Source organism: Pelodiscus sinensis, chromosome 6 (assembly GCF_049634645.1).
Source record: "Pelodiscus sinensis isolate JC-2024 chromosome 6, ASM4963464v1, whole genome shotgun sequence".
NCBI classification, from domain to species: Eukaryota; Metazoa; Chordata; order Testudines; family Trionychidae; genus Pelodiscus; species Pelodiscus sinensis.
Genome location: NC_134716.1, coordinates 40,685,169 through 40,707,873, shown reverse-complemented (window position 1 = coordinate 40,707,873; position 22,705 = coordinate 40,685,169). Strand labels below are relative to the sequence as shown.

General features: G+C 42.2%; 1 protein-coding gene across 1 annotated transcript in view; it reads left to right on the top strand.

The window, feature by feature from the left end:
- The window catches only part of SLC28A3 (solute carrier family 28 member 3), a 125,464-nt gene extending 107,474 nt beyond the window's left edge, over positions 1 to 17,990 (top strand). Inside the window, exon 19 of the transcript XR_012904718.1 lies at positions 15,243 to 17,990. The gene's annotated coding sequence lies outside the window, so the exon portion shown is untranslated. The remainder of the gene's footprint in view (positions 1 to 15,242) is intronic.
- Positions 17,991 to 22,705: the final 4,715 nt, after the last annotated feature.

The window sequence follows — 22,705 nt, the reverse complement described above, 5'->3', positions numbered from 1 at the left end:
CCAAAAATCTACAACCCCTTTCATTGTATGCTTCTTATATTACATTGTGACATTGCATCAGTGTACAATGTTTTATAACTATGATACAAGGTTGTGGAAACATGAGAGCCTCAAAACTCCATCAGAGGAATAAAACATGCTTAGTGATGTGGACCACAAAGCTTCAAGAGCATCCTAAATGGTCCTGTGAAACTTCCCTCTACCTCTTCATAGAATGTCACCTTGTGGACAAGCCAAGTGGCCTGCTACCTCACCTGGTGGGATTGGAAGTGACCTGCACCACAATGTTGGGATTTTTTTTTTTACACTTACTTCTCAAGAAAGGTAGGAGAACCTGGAACACAGGCCAAGAACACAGGACTGCCCATTCAAAACAAGTCTATAGAAAAGTTTAATCTCCAGCAGACGCACTGGCCTCATAAACATCACAATAAAGAATGACTTTTTAAAAACTGATCATGGAGTTTAAAAATATCAACTGTTAGGAAATGGGTAAAGTATAAAACATTTTAAAATTGTTGGCAGAATTTCCTTATTATAGCCATTTTCTAAATCAGGAGAGTGCATTTTTGTCCTGGATTGACTAAGACTTTACATTTATTAATATTATAATTCTGATTTTTATTGATGTTCTGTGTTTGGAATATCTAATGATAAGAAATAGTCATATGTCATATGTCTGAAATACAATCGTTTCTCTAAGGCAGGAGTGGCCAATCTGTGTTTCCAGAGCCTCATGCAACTCTTCAGAAGTTAATATGTGGCTCCTTACATAGGGTATGTCTACACTATCCCGCTAGTTTGAACTAGCGGGGGTAATGTAATCATCCGCAGTTGCAAATGAAGCCCGGGATTTGAATTTCCCGGGCTTCATTTGCATGAAGCCGGCTGGCGCCTTTTTTAAATGCCGGCTAGTTCGAACCCCATGCCACGCGGCTAGACGCAGCACGGAGTAGCTAGTTCGGATTAGGCTTCTAATCCGAACTAGCTGTACTCCTCGTGGAACAGGAGAAGGATGCACTGACCGGTGGGGCTGACAGTGGGCGGGATGTGCTGAGAGTAGTGGTGGGGAGATGATCAGGGCTGGTGACCTATAACTGTTGCTCTTTAGCAATGTGCATTGGTAAATTCTGGCTCCTTCTGAGGTTTAGGTTGGCCACCCCTGCTCTAATGAAATTATAGCAAGTGATAAAATCAGTTTGCTTAAACTGATGCTTGTTCATGAAAAAACAAGCACATTGTGTTTGCATTTAAAACCTAGTTTACTGCAAATCTTTTAACAAGATTTATGCCCATGAAATGTAAATGGGTCAGACAAGTGTCCTGCCCCTCTACATATATTTATCATTCATTCATTGTTTTCTGGAAACAACCTTTCTTCCCAGTTTTTAAGATTTACCCAGTTTCAAAAATGCCATTGCTACAATAAAAAAAGAGGATCTTCTGTGGAAATTTTTCTAGCCTGGAATTAATTTTCCCTCTGTAAACTTTGTCAACACTGAAGAAACTTTTAGTTTCATTTTCTGCTGCCACGGCATCTCTTTGGTTAGCTAGAGATTAGATCAAGGGTGGAGAAACTAAGGCCCAGGGGCCAGATTCAGCCCCCAGCTTGCTTGGAATCCTCCCACCCCAGCACTAGGGAGCTGGCATTGGTGTGCGAGAGAATTTGGGGAATGTGTTTCTCCTTTCTCCTTCTCAGTCGGGGTCCACATTAGTGAGAGGGATTTTTGGGGGGTTTTGTTTGTTTTGTTTTTTGCTTCTCACTTGCTTGTATGTAGCCCCCGACTGATTTTTCTATGGTCAATGCCCCCCCCCCCAACCCAAAAAAGATTCCCCACCATAGATAGTATGGTTATGTGTGCTGATGAAGGAGTTTAGATTGAGTTGCACTTATGCCCAAGACTAGACACTCTATCACATGGTGACTTCACTTTGAGTTTCCTGGCTTTTCACAGTTAATAGTCTCATCTGGCTTTATCCTGTCTAGACATTAGAGGATTCTCAGGACTGAAATGATAGAACATTAAAAGTATTCTAAGACTCCAGTTTTCCATCTCATCTGTGTGTTGGACTAATAATACTGGAATTCAAAGTGAGCTACTAGTGTGCAGGTATATCACTAGAAATCGTGCATCATCATGACCTTTATGTTGTATCATGCAAGCAAGGTACTAACAAACTTCAACAGGCCTTTATTTAACAAGGTGAAACCTCTTTACAAAGCTGCTGCTGTTCCCCTCTAGCTCTCACGCAGGCCTGGCCCATCTCCTCCCCCCTCCTTCCTGTTTCCTGTGCTTCCAGATTCCCAACAGCCAATGCTCCCAGTTCTAATAATTACAAGCAGCATCTAAAACACTACATTCCCTCCTCTCTTAAGAAGCTCTCCCAATTACAAAATAAACATTGTTGTTCTAACCACTGCAACAAATATGGAACAAGCCACTATACTGATGGCAGAAATATTACATTGAAAACACTGTAAATAATACATAACAGTCTCTAGTCCAGACAGGTGGTCGTCTATGTCTGACAGACCGTCTCTCAAACCCCGGTTCCAGTGCAATGTCTTGTTGTGTTGGTGCTATGGTGAAGTCATACAATATGGGCTAGGTGTTGGCATCATCTCCTCTTGGTGCACAGGCAGGTGCAAGATAAGAAGCATTCCATATTCGCCCATCAGAAAGTTGATAGGTATAAGGTCCTTTCTTCTGTATGATTTTAAGAGGAGATGTGAATTTATGGTCCCCTTTGCGTAAAATTCCAGGTTTTCTTATTCTAACGAAGGAACCACACTCAAACTTCAGATCCTTAGCACCCCGCCGTTTGTCTGTGAAAGCTTTATACTTTGCTTGCTTCTATTCAACTGTTTTTTCTCACAGCATCCTCGTTTGGTGCATCAGGTCTTGCCTTTAATAATCCATCAATGTTCAGTTTAGTATTCATCTGTTTTCCGTGCAGTAACTCTGTGGGTGATCTTTGCATTGTGGCATGTCGTGTAGCTCTGTAAGCTTGTAAGAAATCAGTAGTGAAGGTTATCCACGAGCGCCCTTCCAGTTTAGCCATTTGCAAACTCTCTTTCAAAACTCTCTTTCAAACTCCTTCCAATTTCCCCATTGGCTTGAGGGTAATACAGGGATGATCTTCTATTTAAAATGTTTCTCTCTGCTAGAAAAGTTTCAAATTCCACAGAAGTAAATTGACTACCATTATCTGAAACCAGTTATTTGGGGTTACCTTCCCTGCTAAAAACTGTAGAGAGGAACTTAATTACTGTAGCAGAAGAAACTTGCAATGTAAACGCTACCTCAGGCCATTTACTGAAATAGTCTCTTAAAGTGAGGCATAATGACAGTCAATTGGAGCGGTTACAAAGGGTCCTATGATGTCAATCACAACTTTTTCCCATACAGAATCAGGAAGAGGAATAGGCTGTAATGGTGGGGTACACATCACTGCTGTCTTATCATGCTTTTGGCAAGTGACACAGGAGTTTATGATTGCTTCAGTTTGGGAGTCCATCCCTGGCCACCAATACAGATCTCGTAGTCGTTTGGTTCTGACAATACCTTGATGAGTATCGTGGTGCGAGGTGTATGAGTTTTGGCTGTAATTCTTCTGGCACAAGTAGCTGGTGTGTACCTTGTAGCACACAGCCATCAAGAAAAGAAAGTTCATCCTGAATTCTAAAATAAGGCAGCAAAACTGGGTCAAGGTTTTTAGGGTTACTGGGCCATTTCTTTGTCAGAAATTCCTGTAGCTTTTGTTGAATTGGACATGCTGAACAAGCAGCTTGGAATTGCTCTCTTGTAACTGCAGTAAGAGTGCTTGTAATAAGCGCAACTACTTCATCCTCATCCTCCGGTGGACCATCTGGTGAAGACAAAGGCAGGCAAGAAAGGCAATCAACTATCATATTTGGGTTTCCAGGCTTATATTCCAGTTCATAATTGAAAGAGAGTAGTCTTGCAGACCATCTAGCTATACGATTCCCTGCTCTTCCCAGTCCTTTTGTGGTTAGCAATGTTGTCAAAGGGCTGTGGTCTGTGCACAACTTGAATGTGCGGCCCCACAAGTAAGTTCTCCATTTTTCAGTAGCCCAGACACAAGCAAGTGCCTCTTTTTCAACTGTAGAATATTTTCTCTCAGCATCACTCAGTGTCCTTGAAGCAAATGCAACAGTCCTCTCTGTGTTGTCCTCATGAAGTTGTGTGAGGACAGCCCCAAGTCCATAATCAGAAACATCAGAGCTGCGTCTAGACTGGCATGATTTTCCGCAAATGCTTTTAACAGAAAAGTTTTTCCGTTAAAAGCATTTGCGGAAAAGAGTGTCTAGATTGGCATGGGCGCTTTTCCGCAAAAGCACTTTTTGCGGAAAAGCGTTGGTGCCAATCTAGACGTGGTTTTGCGCAAGAAAGCCCCGATCGCCATTTTCGCCATCAGGGCTTTTTTGCGCAAAACAGTTTTTAGCTGTCTACGCTGGCCCTCTTGCACAAAAACATTTCCAGAAAAGGGCTTTTGCCTGAACGGGAACGTCAAAGCATTTGCGCAAGAAGCACTGATTTTGGACAGTAGAACGTCAGTGCTTTTGCGCAAAATCAAGCGGCCAGTGTAGACAGCTGGCAAGTTTTTCCGCAAAAGCATTTGCTTTTGCGGAAAAACTTGTCAGTCTAGATGCAGCCCAGTAGTCACAATTGTGGGCAATACAGAACTGAATAGTGCAAGCATTGGACTATGTACAATCAAGTCTTTCACAGTTTCCAAACTAGCTTGTGCATCTGTTGTCCACACCAAGGTTGAACTTCTACGTATTAATTCTCATAACAGTTCAATGACAGAAGCATAATTGGGAATGAATTTTGCATACCAGGAGGTTAGACCCAAGAAGGAACGTAAGGTTTGCAAATCTGTTGGAGGAGGAGCATTTGAAATTGCTAGGATATGATCTGGATCAGGTTTTAGTCCAGACGGTGAAATTGGATGCCCCAGAAAGGAGAGTTCTGTTTGTCTAAATTTGCATTTAGACATATTGAGCTTGAGGCCTGCTGTGCTGATGCAGTTTAGTACAGATTGCAGATTATTGTCATGCTCCTCAGAAGTATTTCCAAACATGATAATATCATCCAGATAGCACTGAACTCCATGTTGATTCTTCAGAATCAATGACATCATTTTTTGGAAGGCACTTGGGGCAGATGCAAGACTGTATGGAACCTGTTTAAAACGAAATAGTCCCTCGTGTAATAAATGCTGTGAGGTCTCTGCTATCTTCATGCAACATAACCTGGTGGTATGTGCTCTGCAAATCAAGAGTAGAAAACATCGTTGCTCCATGGAGTTCTGCAAATACTTCTTCAGTGTGAGGAAGAGGGTGGCTGTCAATCACAATAGCTTTATTTGTCTCCCTTAACTCCACACAAAGGCGAATGCCTCCATCCTTCTTCTGTGTCACTACTATAGGTGAAACCCATTCTGATGAGTCAATCTCTTCAATAATGTCTTTTTGAATACGTTTTTTAAGTTCCTCTGAAACAGCTTCCCTGACTGAAAATGGTAAGCCCGTAACTTCTGTCGTACAGGCATCACATTATGTCGCACTTTAACTTTATGCACAAACCCATAAGCACAGACAAGTTTCTCCTCAACCTGATCTTGGTCCCAGTTGAAACTGGTGTGTGTACTGCAAGAGTGCTTTGCTGAGGAAGATCAATTCGTCCATTAACTACCCTGAGGTTTAAAGCAGCTAATAAATCTCTGCCAAGGATAAGAGTGCCTTTGTGGACAATGTAGAACTCTGCATTTACACAGCAACCACCAAAAGACACTGTTGCTGACAGGCAGCCATGTACTGGAATCTGGTTTTTCAAATAGCACACCAAGTGAAGTTTGGGTTCAGTAAGAGGCACGTCTTTAAAGTAATGCAAATAGATGGAATCAGGTAGTATAAATACTGCTGAACCAGTGTCCAACATTAGCTGAATAGGATGTGATTTGCCTGATGGTGTGGCAGAAACATTTAGGCTGTGTCTACATTGGCACCCTTTTCCGGATGAGACCAGTCGGAATTGCAAATGCTGTGGGGGATTTTAATATCCCCCGCGGCATTTGCATGAACATGGCTGCCGCTTTTTTCCGGCTCGGGGTTTTGCTGGAGAAAAGCGCCAGTCTAGACGGGATCTTGCGGAAAATAAACCCTTTTTCAGAAGATCCCTTATTCCTACTTTCAAATCAAGTCCTTGAAAATAAAAGGGTTCCGGAAAAGGGTGCCAATGTAGACACAGCCTTACAGTGCACCTTATCTGTTCTGGAATATGTGCAGTAGTGACTTCGTCCACACTCGGCACAGTAACATCTGGTATTGTAACTGCATGCACCTGTTGATTGGACTGGCTACTGCGGCAGACCTTAGCAAAATGCCCAATCTTTTTGCAGTGATTGTGCTGAGCTTCTTTGGCAGGACATCTTGTGTAGCTTGCAAGGTGTTGTGGGGAGCCACAGTGAAAACATGCTTTTGCTGTGCTTTGAATTTGCTGATTCTGTGGTTTTTCCATTAGTTTTTCCCTTGTGATTGTTTGTCTGCAGCAACAGTGGACTTTTCTGCAATGGAGAGTCAGCTTGGACTGGGCTTCTTGTATCCATGCTCATTATTTTGGCTTCTGCTATAGATGACTCAATCTGGGTAGCAATGGTTATTGCTTTTTCCAGTGTAAGTTGTGGTTCTGGAAGCAAGCACTCTCTTACACAAAGCATGGTTGTTTTCTCAATGAGCTGATCTTTAATCATCTCATCTGCCATATCCCCAAAGTCACAAGTAACAATCACACTCCTCAGAGAAGCAACATACAGCATTATAGTCTCCTCTGGTTTCTGCTCACGCTGGCCAAATCTATAGTGATTAGCTACTACATTCACTTTTGGCACAAAAAAGTTCTTTAATGCAATGAGTAAAGTCTCATAGGATACGTCTACACTACAGCGCTAATTCGAACTAACTTAGTTAATTCGAACTAAGCTAATTCGAACTAATGCGTCTAGAACTAAAAACTAGTTCGAATTAGCATTTTGCTAATTAGAACTAGCATGTCCACATTAAGTGGACCCTGAACCGGGCTTAAGGATGGCCGGAAGCAGTGCCGGCAGGGCATCAGAGGAGGACTTAGAGCGTGGAGATGCTGTCTCGGGCTAGCCGAGGGCTGTGCTTAAAGGGTCCCGACCCCCACCCCGGACAGACAGTTCTCAGGGTGCCCCGCTTGCAAAGCAGTCCTGGCTTGGAGTACCCAGAGTACCCACACTGGGCACATCACAGCACTCGGCCATCAGCCCGGCTACACTTGCCGCAGGCTGCCATCTGGGGAGAGGGGGCAATTGGGGGGCTGCAGGAGAGCTTCCACACCCAGAAGCCTGCAGAGCCAGCCCAGTCGTCCCCATCGGAGGCTCGTACCCCATTCCTCCCTCACCTCCTTCCACTTACCCTTCCCTAGCCCCTTTTCTTGATGTACAAAATAAAGGACAATTGTGTTCAAAAATGGAATCTGTCTTTATTGAACAAAACTGGGGGAGACTGGGAAAAGGAGGTGGGAGAGGGGAAGAGAGAGGCTGGGAGAGGGGAGGGCAACTAAAATGATGAGGGGTTGGGAACAGGTCCCATATGAAGAGAGGCTAAAGAGACTGGGACTTCTCAGCTTAGAAAAGAGAAGACGGAGGGGGGACAGGATAGAGGTCTCTAAAAACAGGAGTTGGGTGGAGAGGGTGCATACAGAAAAGTTCTTCATTAGTTCTCATAAAGAAGGACTAGAGGACATCAAAGGAAAGGAATGGGTAGCAGGCTACAAACTAGTAACAGAAAGTTGTTCTTCACAAAGCAAAGAGTCAACCTGTGGAACTCCTTGCTGCAGGAGGCTGTGAAGGCTAGAACTGGAACAGAGTTTAAAGGGACGTGAGATCAAGTCATGGAGGTTGGGTCCATGGAGTGGTATTAGCCAGGGGGTAGGAGTGGTGTCCCTGCCCAAGCTTTGTGGAAGGCTGGAGAGGGATGGCACGAGACAAATGGCTTGGTCACTGTCTTCGGTCCATCCCCTCCAGGGTCCCTAAGGTTGGCCGCTGTCGGCAGACAGGCTACTGGGCTAGATGGACCTTTGGTCTGACCCAGGACGGCCATTGTAAGCTCAGGGCTCAGGGTCGGGGGTCTCAGTGGACCCCCTTGATTTTCATGCACACCTGCTCCTGGGTGGCCAGGCTGGCAGCTCTCCTGCCCAAGCCGGACACTTTCCTGTGCCTAGTGCGGAGATCGTGGACGAGATCCACGATGTCCGCACTAGCCCAGGAGGGTGCCCGCCTCTTGCGGTCCCGGGCAAGCTCCCAGGAGCCACCAGCCTGGTCCCGGGAAGAGGGGGAGGGCTGGGGGGCATCGGGTGGGTGGCTCGATCCGTGCCAGGTGCAGGGTCTGCTGGCTGGGTGCTGGCAGGCTTGCACCTGGCACGGGCACCGTAGCCAGCCCGTGCCCCTTTAAGGGGTCTGGGGCCGGGAGGGGGGCAGTAGAGTTTCCCTGGTGTTGGCCAGAGTGGCCACCAGGGAAAGCTGGGGAGGGCTAGCCTCCCACTAGTTCGAATTAAGGGTCTACACACCCCTTAATTCGAACTAGTAAGTTCAAACTAGGCTTAATCCTCGTGGAATGAGGATTACCTAGTTCGAACTAAGCGCTCCATTAGTTTGAATTAAGTTCGAACTAACGGAGCGCTAGTGTAGCGCCTATGAAAGTTATTTCGAACTAACATCCTCAGAAGCGCGGGGAACCGCCGCTGCTGCCGCTTCAGTCGCTGTGCCTGTGGTCTGCTGGGGACCGTCCCCAGCAGACCACAGGCACCGGGACTGAAGCCGCAGCCGCGGGGGGTCCCGCGCCTCTGAGGCTTTGCCAGAGCAAAGCCTCAGAGGCGCGGCACCCCGCTGCCGCTGCGGCTCTGCTCCCGTATCCCTGGTCTTCTGGGGGGGGGGGAGGAGGCGCGGCTAGTGTGCCCCCCCCAGCAGACCAGGCTTTTGTTGTGGACCCTGGAGCAGAGCAGCTGGGGCGCTGCCGATTGGTCCTGCAGCGCCCTCTGGGCACTACTGGACCAACCCGGCAGCACCCCAGCTGCTCTGCCCCAGGTCCTGATTCAGCCGCTGCTGGTCAGTTTCAGCAGTGGCTGAATCAGGACGCCTGGGGCAGAGCAGCTGGGGTGCTGCTGGGTTGGTCCAGTAGCGCCGAGGAGCGGTGCTACTGGAGCAACCCAGCAGCACCCCAGCTGCTCTGCCCCAGGCGTCCCCAAGTCAGCCGCTGCTGAAACTGACCAGCGCTGACTACAGGAAGCCCGAGGCAGAGTTGCTCTGCCCCAGGCTTCCTGGAATCAGCTGCTGCTCAGTTTCAGCAGCAGCTGACTTGGGGAAGCTTGGGGTTCTTAAGTTGAATCTGTATGTAAGTCAGAACTGGAGGTCAGTTTCAGCAGCGGCTGAATCTGGACGCCAGTTCCGACTTACATACAGATTCAACTTAAGAACAAACCTACAGTCCCTATCTTGTACGTAACCCTGGGACTGCCTGTAATCCCAGCCAGGGCTTTGTCAATCTGGGAGTTAAAAACCTTTCTGATGGAGATTCTACCATCTCCCTAGATAACCCATTCCAGTACTTCACCACCCTCATACATATGGCAAATCAGCAATAAAGACTAAAACATGACTATTCCGAGTATTCAAAATCATTCCAATGTAATGTATTAAGAAATCCCAGCATTACTAAGTAATGTAGGGTCTGATAAAAACCCACTGAAGTTAATGGAAAGACTTTGTCCTCTCAGTGCTAAGTGTCTCAGCTGTTTCCTAACTAGTCCCTTCAAGTCATCTGCAATTAGATCAGTCCGTAAACTCTTAACTTAAATTGAGTCTATCAGCCCACAAAGTCCAGAGCTATAATCTCATTTTGTCTCCTTGCTGGTTTCTCAGAAGCAGTGTGACAGGAGATGATTGCTTTTCTGCAATCCCAGGCCTTTCACTCTCTGTTCCCCCTCTTCTATGCCTGGGTTTGTTTGCTTTATTGGTCACAGCTGTGGATGCATGTCTCCACAATTGGCAGTTCTGGCAGTTGTGCAGGGGTGTCTTGTGCAATTTATCACATTCAAATGGAATACTGCACACAAAATGGAACCCTGAGTTTCTTTAAAGACTTCTGAGAATTTTCTTGGGAAACCATCCAGGCCATCTGTTTTCCCATTATTCAGTCAGTGCATGAATGGTCTTCTCATCTAATGCATTTTCTAAGTTATCATTTTGCGTGTGCATGTGTGTATGTGAGGCATTAGTAGATTGTTAAGAAATCCATTATTTTTTTGTGAACATCAGGATAGTTATTTTCTAAGTATATATCCACTGGGACTAACCTACAAGCTTTATCTACTTGATATTACTTCCCTATTATGTTGGATATTAATGGAAGTTATTTTATTATTGTTGTTCGGTTTTCTAAGTGAATATGCAATATAGGGTTGCCAGTTTTGGTTGGATGTAGTCCTGGAGGTTTTATTATATGGTATAATCTTTAATTAAAGATTAATCTTTAATTCCTGGAGACTCCAGGACAATCCTGAAGGGATTGACAACTCTCTGCCAGACATTTCCCTGCTTGCTCTCCAATTTCCAGAATCATTTCTTTAAGTAGCAACATGACATATAGTGAACATTGGGGCACGGGATCATTTTTGCTTTGTAAGTGATGTGAATTAGGGGATTCATTCCCTTAGAACAATTAATATTTTCTACATTTCAGTTTTCACAAATCACAGTTTTTGATGGATCACTAATACTTATATTTCTGTAATATTGCCTCTGAGGAGCTAAAAGCACTTTGTTGTAGTAATTAAGCCTCACAGTATCCTATAAAGTTGTAATAATTATCTGTAGGGTAATGCTTTGCCTACCATATAATATAGTCAGCTCTAGGCACAAAACAGCCACTTTTAAATACTCCATAACACAAAAATTTAGAACAGAAAGCCCCACAGACAATTCCATGGTATATAGATATGTAATGCTAGGAGAGGAGTATTGATAGCTTCTCCTGGTGGCAATGTTGCCACTGCCACTAGAAATACATGCAAAAAATCTAAGAGGAGTACAAAGGGGAAAGACAACTCTCTCCGTTGGTAGACCATACCGGGAAAGAGAAGATACCAACATTTGATGCATGAGCTAGGAGCTGTGCTGCTGGAGAGTTATCAAACAAGAGGACAGTTAGTGAAGGTTATGGGGAAGTCTGTGATAATTTTGATTTTATTTTTTTCCCAGACAAATTTTATGATAAACTTCCCTGACATCTGTTTACATTATGATGGTTTAAAAGTGAACTCTGCCAGAAAAGAAACTAACTTAATTTTTTTGTTATTTTGGAAGGAAAGCTTAGATCTCCACCAGTCATTTGGTATCCTCTGGTTCTCTTGAATTTACAAGATTATTCAAGCTTTCTATGATTTAATTATGGCTTTACCCATTGTGGCAAAGGATCTCATTAGGATCTTTCAAATGAAGTTCATGTCAAGTTGCTAAGACAAATTATTTTGGGAATGAGATGTGGCAAAAAAAGCATTAGAATAATTTTCCAAACTTTTTTTTCCTGTGTCCCAAATTTCAGAAAGCTCTTCAGCTCACCTGAGAATCAAATAGGAAAAAATCTTTTCTGGTCATAGATATCACATGCAAAATCTGAAATGAAAAGCATGTCAGAAAACTGGGCTTGTAATAGAAAGCTACACTTCACCAGAACTCTCATGAGTTGCCATTTTCACGTGGCAAGGCACCAGAGTCATGAGTGAGAAATCGGAAAATGTTTGCATTTGTGGGTTACCTATTGACTACAAATTCAGCAAAATGCAAGGGATATCCAAACGTTCTCCCTCCCTCTGGGCTTGGGCTGGCTTCCCAGAATGCAGAGCACTTTTATGATGACCATTAGAAAAGCTTCCTTTTATGTAACCACCTAAAATAAGAATACAAATGTCACACAGGCATCTGCTAAAAGTAAATTGCACTTTCTGGATCATGTTTCAATGGACAAAAACATGACAGTCTGGCTGGAGGAAGGGAGCCTCCTCTTTCCACTTTTATAGTTTTCCCAGCACCAACTTAACCTTTTTCAGAACTCATGTAGTTGAAACGTTTTAGGATAGAATTTTCAGAAGTGTGTGTGTTGATTTTGGATTTTCCTGGTGAAATTATCTGAAATCTACTTGTTTTTTGTATATGTGCTTCTGCAGAAAGGCTACATTTTGCCTCCAAAGAGTTTAGAGAAACAAAGATCCAATTGTTTTCTGAAGGCTCTTGTGTATGCAGGCCACAGAGTATTCTGCTTCTCCATATACTGTTCTAAGCAGCCACAGGTGCCAAATGTGACAGGGATAATAGTATTTGATTCTGTAGCATGAGAAATGTAAGGCTCGTGGTTCGTTCATTATGTGTTCATACATAAAACAGTAGGAACAGTTTGGTTAAAATTATGCTAACACGTTCAAAAGCAATCAAGGAACACAAGGCAATTGTGTTTATCATAATGTTGCAAAGTGAGTTGGGATAGAGACAGAGGTGAGAGGAAAGGCATAACCTTTAACTGTGCTACTGCCCAGCAAAATTCCTACCGCCTCTTGTAGGGTCTAAACCATTCACCAGAAAATCTGGGGGACACTCCGGTTTGTGTCTCATGCCTACTGTCCATTCCTAGTGGCCAGCTGCCAGGAGTCTTATCTGAGAGAGTGAATCTTCAGATATATTTCTGTGAGAGGAGATTAACATGAGTAAAGTTGAAGCAGGGGATCAGAGAAGTTGAATGGCATCATGAAACCAGCTGGATTAAATGATTTTCTGTATGCTAAGAGATAGTACACTTCATACTAAACATGATTGGTTTGATAACCAACTTTTGCCCAAAATTGTCTGGATAAAACTGTTGAAAGAAAAAGCCAAGGTGTTATATGCTTCCCGATAGGCATCAAGAGGAAGAACAAGCAGGGAATGGGTATAGTTATTGGCTAGAGTTTATTAAAATGAGTGCTTGACAAACACCAACTTGAGTCAAGATGTCCTGCACAGAAAAGGGTGGCAAACAAGGGAATCTCAGAGAATGTTCTCAGGAGAAGCACTTTGTACAGTGGGAAAGTAATTCTAAGCTTATCAGATTTTGACTCCTAAGAAATGCAGTGTTTCAAAATGTTTGCTATAGATTTATTCAAACATATATTTTGTTTATCTGTAGGTACTCCTATCTTCTTCCCACCCTGAGTTTGCCAGCAACTCGTCATGATACTGACCTTAGGCTACATCTACACTGCAGGCTTTTTGCGCAAGAATGGCTATTCTTACACAGAAACTTGCGGAGCGTCTACACTGCACACATGTTCTTGTGCAAGTACATTTACAGTAAAGCATCAGAACAGAGGGCTTCTTGCACAAGAGTTATTCCTCTCCCCACAAGGAATAAGTTCTCCTGTGCAAGAGCTCTTGTGCAAGAAGGCAGTGTGGACGGGCTAAAATGGCCATCAGAGCTTTCTTGCGCAAGAGAGCGTCCACACTGCCATGGACACTCTTGCGCATGGCAGTGTGGACACGCTCTTGCGCAAGATCTTTTGCCCAAAACAGTTCTTGCACAAGAAGCCTGCAGTGTAGACGTAGCCTCAGCTCTTCTCTTCTTTTGCCTTTGCTTCCTCAGGTCATAGTGACAGAATTTTAAAAAGTGGTGATACTCTTCCCAAGTGCCATCCTCTTATGATACCAAAATTAAATATCAGTTATAGTAAGGAGATTGGGCAGATTAGTGATTTTTTCTCTCTTTTTACGTGGTTGTCAGTAGTGACATAGTCACACAGTTGATATTATGATTATTGGGTGTCTCAGTTAATAGCTGACTGGGATTAACAGAACAGTTCACACCTCTCAGAACTGTGATTCCAAGCTCTTTGCAGATATCACTGTATATATTATTCATAACCCCAAACTCCATGTTGTAATATCTCTCCTAACAGTAATAGAGACTGGCCTTTAGCAGGTAAACCTCCTCCCCTATTCCCTCCCTCACTGTAATATCCCTCCATAACAATAACCCAGAATTGTAACACACATCTAACATGCTATGATGCCAGATCTTCTGCCACATCTATCTCAAGTCTTTCCACTATTTTGGATTCCCCCGTGAATACGTCTTTGGACTATGGACTTAGTTCCAACTGCTCTAATTTACCATCCTCTGGCTTTGTATGCTCCCCACTGCCCACCAATCTGCCTGGTGCCTTTAAACAGCCCCATCTGAAAATGGGGGTCCATGATTGGAATGCTGCTAATCACACAATCCATCTCATCGTAGCATGGGCACAACATCATGGAATTTCTGGTCTGGGAGCAATGGTACTTGTCTATTCTGTACTGCATCTTAATACCTTTGACTTTCTCCCTGCACTGTTGTTCCATGACTTTTTAGAAATTTAATAGTAGAATTTTGCATTTTGGTTCTTGCTTCCAATATTGTGGGCCTTGCTGTCCTTGCATCAAAAATCCACCAGTACCTGTCTGGGTACCAACTCTGACTAGCTCACCACACACTGAAATGGTGATATCTGCTGAGAGGCTATTCTCAGAATACAATGGTCTCTGCCAGTAGTGTGCAATTCCTGCTACCAGAAGCTACCAGATGGGAAGAATACTGAGCCAGGCCTGTTTGCAGTGGGACATGTCTCCCCGTCAGGAAAAAGTGATTAGGCCAGATGACAAGAAAAAGCCACAATGAGAAGGGGTTCTGAGAGTTTGTGGGAAGCATTGAAGGACTAGTCACACTAGATTATTGTCACAGAATTATAGAGGTGTAGGACCAAAAAGCTGTCAATAAGCTATCTAGGCCAGTCCCCTGCACTCAAGGCAGGACTAAGTAATAACTAGAACATTCCAGACAGATGTTCTTTAAAACCTCTATTGATGGAGATTTCACAACCTCCGTAGGCAAGTTGTTCCAGTGCTTCACTACCCAGACAGCAAGGAATTCTTCCTAACGTTTAACTTAAACCTCTCTTACTGCAATTTAAGCCCATTGCTTCTTGTCCTATCCTCAGAGATTATTGAGAACAATTTTTCACCCTCCTCCTGGTAACCGCCTTTTATGTACTTGAAATTGTTTATCGTGTTTCCTCTGTTGTCCCTTCTTCAGACTAAACAACCCCATTTTTTTTAATCTTTCCTCATAGGTCATGCTTTCTAGATGAGAGGATATGTGAATAGAGGTGTTTCATTGAATTTTGCAAAACAATTTACCATCTTTACCACATCACACATGCATCAACTTGTTTTCAGCCAGTGGAAGTTACTATGGGACTTCTGGTGAATATCCAAAGCTGACTTGGATTTACCCACATAGCTTCCATTAATTTCAGGCCATGTCTCCACTTGCTGGAGGATCAACATTCTGGTGATCGATCCTCTGGGGCTCAATTTAGTGCTAAATCGAACATTGAGGACACCCCCGTCAGCATCAGTACTTCTCGCTGTCACGAGAAATAAGGAAAGTTGATGGGAGCATTTCTGTAGCTGTGGGGCTGCTACAGAAAATTGGTGCAAGGTATGTCAACTCCAGCTATGCAATTCACGTAGCTGGAGTTACATATCTTGCATCGATTTTCTCCACCAGTATGGCCTCAGTAGAGTTGTGTAGTTAAATCCCTTAGTAGACTTTGAAAATCTCATTTTAAAAAAAGTTTAATACTAATAAGAATTTGAACTGAGCTTGTTTTTTCTTGTGGATATTTCAAACCAAGGAGGAAAGACATCAGTGTCTAACCTTCTGTTCAATTACTTCACTTCTCCCCAGTTGCCTTTTCTTGTTTACAGTAATAAGCAAAATACTAATAATTGTTTTTTAAGTATTATTATGTTCCTAAGAGCCATAAAGAAAGCTGCTTGAGTTTACTTAGCAAGGTCCTTGTTATTTGAGAACACATGTACCTGATGTTTAATTGTGAAATATAGCTACTGAAAGAAAGATCCTTCAACCAGAGGGGTGCGGAAATGGTTTATAAACTCTGCTTAGGCCAAATTAGCAGTGTGGACAACAATACTGTGCTGTGTTTTCTTCTTCACTGCATATATTAGCAGCTACACATGCAAAACAAATTCTACTTTGTGGAGAATGAATTATGTAAATGTAATTTATAGCATTAATTTGGGCTTGTAAATTTAATCCACTCAAACATAAAAAGGTTTTCGTGCAATGAATATTTCTGAGGTGGTTTAATACGTTTAAAATAAATATTGAGCAGCTGACAAAAAACATGCCCTCCACATCACAAATGCTGTTTTAAAACAATAATTTAAGTGCCTAATGAATATTTACTATCCAGGGTTTTAACTCCTAAGTAAATTTTGCTTCTAAAATATTAATTTATGTAGTCTATACAGGTGGCAGGTATTGATGTGGTTGGATCAGTATTGTTCATGTAGAAGCATAATGGAATATGAGTGCTACCGTATTTAAAAGTTCTTTTCATGGAACCAGATTATTTAATGCAAAATATAATGCAGTAAAAAACTATTATGAACATGTTCATGTTTCAATGCCATAGAATATGCAGTAGATTTTCTGTCAACCAATAAATTTCCGGAAAGTGAAAATTGTGCAATCTTCCCTGAAAAAGGAGTTATTTTTACAAAAAGTTTATAATGAATTCTTCATAAAGTGTTTATTTATAGTTGTTGTGTAAGGGGGCCCAATCCAACAAAGAGGACTGAGTGCATCCCATTAGAATCAGTGAGACTAGGGATTGCTAAACACCTTGCAAGAAACATTATTCAAACTTGTAGGAGTGGGCCTGAAATGTTTATAAAGCTCCCTCTTCAGCAATCTGTCTTTTGAGAAGTTATTAAAAGTACAGAAAAATACCAGTGTGAGAAACTTGAGAACAGATCCTAAATTTTTTAAAGCACTTAACTTTAGAATCCTAAATGCTGGTGACTAGAAAGTTAGGCTCCAAAACTTTTAAAATTTTTAACCATGGTTGTTAGTCTAGGAAAAACTGCCTAGCTTCAGTGGAAGTGAATTGTAGTGCAACTCAAACACGGTATCACACCTGCAGTTTGTCTAACTCAGCAGTTCCCAACCTTTTCCAGATGGGGACCCATTTTAACAATTCAGGAAGACTTGGTGATCCAGGGCAATTCAAAAGGTGTGTGAATGGCTCCTTAAGAGCTTCCTGGGGAGACACCTGGTGACCCTTTTGAAATGTAATGGCGACCCATAGGTTCGGAAACCCTAGTCTAACTGAAGGAAATCCAAGCAGCCATCATGCAGGCTTTATTTAGCTTTCAAAATTCTTTCTCTTCCTCTTGTTTTTCTCTGTTCTCTTAAACGTTTATTTTAAAGGTAGACTGCAAAAGAGGGGGAAATTGGGTTGTGACCTTTTTTGTTTGAAAAAATATGATTAGGGTTTTTTTATCAATTTTTTTGATGGATGTGTTTGTTTTACTTGAGGATTTCATCTCATGTCTACTCTGTTTTTTGAAAGATCCCATAGCTGTGTCTATGGACCTTGCCCTCACTAGGAAAAGAGGTGTTTGTTCTGGTAAAATCTTAGTATGGACAAGGCATTTCAGTGTTCATATGTTAACTGACAAATGTGAATCCTTGGAATTTCTGTACCCACCTTGCTCACATATGTGAAAACTAAAGACTGATTTGTTCACACTTGCATTTTATCAGTTACAATGTTAGTAAATACACAGTGGTTTAAAAAAAAGTACTAATATGAATGCACCTACTGATTTTTACCTGGCACTAATTGATTGTCGGTTAACTCAAGGTAGTTAACATGTTTACAAAGACCACTCTGAACACTCCACACTCACTTATTTTTCATTTATATTATGTGCTGTATAACTAAAATAAATAAATTAGATGTATGGACTCCGTGAATTTATATACTGTATCCAAATATGAGATCATGGGACTGCCTATTGCACATTCAAATAAATAATTATTGAGGAATAATTGGAGGACAAATGCTTTTGAAATGGCATTTCAAAATGCCTATATCTGTCTCTCATTCCATGGCATATCGAGCACTTGAGCTGTATTAGGAGCAATGATATGTTTTTTATAAAAAAAAAAATCTTCTTCTTGAGTTAGGACAAAATCATTCTTATATTACTCAGGCAGGGTACAGCTACACTGTAGGCTAAAGTCAAATTAAGCTACACAACTTGAACTACATCAATTGCGTAGCTTAAGTCAAAATAGCTTACCTCAGCTTTTGGTGCTGTCTACACAACAGGAAGAACACTCTTCCTTCAACTTCCTTTACTCCTCGTAAAATGAAGGTTACCAGGTGTCAGAGTAAGAAGTCCTCCAACTCACCTTTATTTCGAAATAATGGCTTGCAGTGTAGACATTCTTTTAGTTATTTCGGAATAACATCACTTACTCCGAAATAAAGCTGCTAAGTAGACATAGCCTCATTGATGTCAATGGAAGTTTTATGTGAGTAAAGTGGGAAGCATTTTGACCCTCTGTTAGCCATAATTAAAAGCTGCAGTGACAGGTGAGAGAGCCTTTCCATAAAAAAAAATCTAATTTAATTACCCTTTTAGCTGATAACTTTTGGGTAAAAAACAAATATAAAAATAACTGTCTGGAAAAAAAATTACAATCCATTTGGATGCAAAATAAGTGGGAGCTTTTTCATATGTTGACAAAATTGTTCAAATACTGCTGTTCTCCTAGATAACTCAAATGTTCTTTATAAAAGTTCTAACATGGCATGTGTGGTACTGTCTGACTGTGAGATCACATATGCCCTGCATGTGAGAAAAATCAGATGTATGGACTCCGTGAATGTATATACTGTATCCAAATATGAGATCATGGGACTGCCTATTTCACATTCAAATAAATAAATACATGTTCAGGTGATGAGTTAATCTGAATGTGTAGTCAATGCAAAAGACCTCAGCACACTAGCACATAACCACACTATTTACATGTACAAATGTGAAGAGATACAATCACTGTGGCCCTAAGAATGACACAATTCAGCCACCTTTCATCAGCTGGACTGTATATTTTACTCTTCTGTTTGTAGCATTTCTTGTTGCCTAAGAATTAAGAGTTGTGATCAAGAGACATTGGACATCAATATAGAATTCTTCCACAGACCAAGGATTTCCTGTCAAGTTTTGATAGAAAGTACTGCATTACATTGGCTAAGCATAATGATTCTCCTTTGCCTGGTATGAACGACCTAGCAAGCCTGGGATGCTGGCTTTCGCATGAGCATAATGCCATTATAATACAGCTGTTACAAAAGATTTGTTACCATAAAGTCACTGGGAAATTAAGCCAATTCACTCCAAAGGCTGATCACTAAGTCCATGTAATTAGCATACAGTAGTTAATTGTCTATTTTCTTCTTCCTTTTTTTAGTTGGGGCTGATTTTATAACTTTTAAGTACCATTAATGAAAAGAAATTTTAAAATGTGGTTTAGGATGTTATTAAATCAAAGAAACAGTACACATACAAAGGGCACTTTCTACTGTACTTCAGAGGGAAGTACTTCAACAGTCCTTCACTATGAGCTGTGTTCTGTTTTCTCCCTGCCCTTTCCTACCTAGTTCTATTACCCACCTTAACTCTCCTGAATGCAGAGACTGGGATTATGTTATGTATTATGCTATGAACTCCCTTCACCATGGAGGAAGCATATAAGACACTTGCATAAACAGGCTACGAATAGGGAGTTTGGGATTTTGCCCTAAAATAGAATGGGAATCCAACTTTATTTCTGAGGTGGGGGGGAATCTGTACATAACTGCATCACTGAATTTCAGCAGGAAAAAAAACACAGGAAAAATTTTGCCATTTCCTATGGCTGATTTTTTTTCCTTGTAAACTGTTTCATCATGAAGGTGAATTATACAATCATTTTTTCTTTATTGAAAGATTTTAAATAGAGGATTTGTAATGTAATTAGAATATGCTTACTGTATCCTCTCCTGGAAATAAAACGTATGTCACTTCTTCTACCTCCAGTATAAATTATGACTGAAATATAATAAGAATTCCACTTTCCTGGTAGCAACATGCCATCCAAATACAAGACAAGCTACTCTTTTGTTTTGTGTTTAATTACCAAAAATGTGTGTTATCTCTGAGAGATTACAGAAATTTGAAAGGCAACATGATGCACTTCAAGAGACATCATAATTAGAAATGAATTGTAGCTTTAGTTGGAGTTAGAAGAAGCACTCTGTTTACAGCCAACAATGGTATGTACTGTTCATTTAATATTGCAGACCATCTTTCAGTTGCACTCTTTTAAATTGCTGTTTTAAAAAATCATGTTTTGCTCCTTCTAAATTGTCTTTGTGGTTTGCTTCAAGTCTCAGATGGTGTCTTAAAACACTCCATTTTGCACTTTCTGAATTTTAAAAGGGCAGTTTTGTTATATTTATAATTATTTCTAACATCTGAGAAGACATGAGTGCATTGTGGAGCCTCCTTTTCTTGCTATTTACAAGTAATTTTTACATTACTCATGGAACTTTCAAGTGAAAATACTGAAATATAAAAGCAGCTGACCCTAGTAATTCTCAATTGCCAAACCAATTTCCAGCAGCCATTTTTCCATATCTGTTTAAGGCATAATTCTCCCACACTAAGTCATGTTCAGTACCTTAGGCCCTAATGCTACAGGAAGAAGTAGGTAGACATCGGAACCTGCATGGAGCTCCACTGATTCTAATCAGGCTCTGGGTAATTGAGGGATCTGCCTGCATCCATCTTCTTTCATGACTGGTGCTTTACTCATGAGTTGTCCCATTTCATCTGTGGGACAACTCTTGAGTAGGGGTGTCAGAATTGGGCCTTCAGCCATTAGTGGAAGCAGGATAAGGTATCTGAAGAAGTAAATGTATATGTCGAAAAAATCATCAGAGACTTGAAGGCAAGTCTTCAAAAGGCTTTTGGGACTTTTAAACAAATACCTGAGTTGGGTTCAGTCAAAGCTTTCCAGTTATACGAAGGGAATCTGACAAGAAATTTTCAGAACAAATTCTGCTTTATTACATTATTATCAGAACACTTTTTTTCACAGGAGAACTTATTTTATTAATAGTAAATTTAGTACTCATGAAATTGCCAAATTTTCCAATGTTCAGCACAGACAGCAAAAGTACCAACTGTCACCCACGATATGCAGTGAGCCAATATGCCTGCTTTCTCTTTGGTGAGACCACCTTTCTGGGCCAAGAGGACAGTTCAGACTTCATGTGTGTCTGTTACTTCGATGCTCTACTGAGATTTTTAAGAAAAATGCCAGGGATGGAAGTTTGGTTTTGGGGGAAGGTTCACTAGAAACTGAGACCACATACACCTTTCATACTGACCCATTAGCCAACCATCAACAATGTTCGGTGACCTAGAGGCAAAAGATTCTGCATCCCATTACCAATTCTCTGAGTAACCCAGTCCCTTCATAGAGAAATATTGTAACTGTAAAATGCTGTTTATTGAATAGTGAGTCTCCAGACCTGGAGTAACCTCCTCTTATGTGACTCTGCACGTGAGAAGAGGAACAGTGCCTGACAGGATTTCTTTCCCTTCTTTTAAAGTACAGGTGTATTCTGAAAAGCTAATTAAACAAATGTTACCCTGTGTGTATTCAGATTCATATCTATTCACTTGAGCTTCAAGACAAAAGGCTGAAAGCAGGTAATGCTATAGAGTCAGCACAGCACTGAGAAAGTGAGCTGAATTTGATTGTCTTACATATCATGGCAATTTCTTACTAAGTTCCAGTTAAATCATTTTTATTCATGATGATGCATGTCAAGGAAGAAACCCTACTTGAGTCTCAAAGTTCAGAATAGTTTGACAAGGCAGGAATTTTTACCTGTACATGGAGTACAATAATTCCTCATTTAACAAGGTAGATATGTTTCAGAAAATGATCGTGCTAAGTGAAAACGTGTTATGCGGGGACAATTTTCCCATTGAAAATAATGGAAAAGGTGGGGGTTGCGTTTCAAGCGCACGTGCACTTGCAGCTCCAGCCTGCATTTGTTAGCAGCAGGGACCAGGACATTAGGTTGGGGGAGAAAGAGGACTGGGTTATAGCAGGGAGAGGAAGTGTTTGGCTCTGGGGAAGGGAAGGGAAGGAAAGGACAGGGGAGGGGGCTTGCAGCCAGCGGCTGGGTTTCCCCAGCTGGCTGGTCACCTGCCGCTGCGTAGAGCTTACCATGCCTCCGGAGGTTCACCACTCACCGCACCATTCCCTGGCAACCTCCTCTGGCCGGATGCCTCGCTCCCTCTCCTCTGCCCCCCCGCTTGCAGCTGGTGTCTGGGTTTCCCCCAGCTCGCCAGTCACCGGCAGCTGCACGGGGCTTCCTCTGCCTCCTTACAAAGCGGCGAAGGTTCTCTGCTCACTGCGCAGTTCCCCGGTGACCCCCTCTGGCCAGATGCCTTGCAAGCGGGGGGCAGAGGCGAGGGAGCGAGGCATCCGGCCAGAGGTGGTCGCCAGGGAATGGCGCAGTGAATGGAGAACCTCCGGAGGCAGGGTAAGCCCCACGCAGCTGCCGGTGACCGGCCAGCTGGGGAAACCCAGCGGCAAGCGGGTGGCGGAGGAGAGGGAGCGAAGCATCGGGCCAGAGGGGGGTCACCGGGG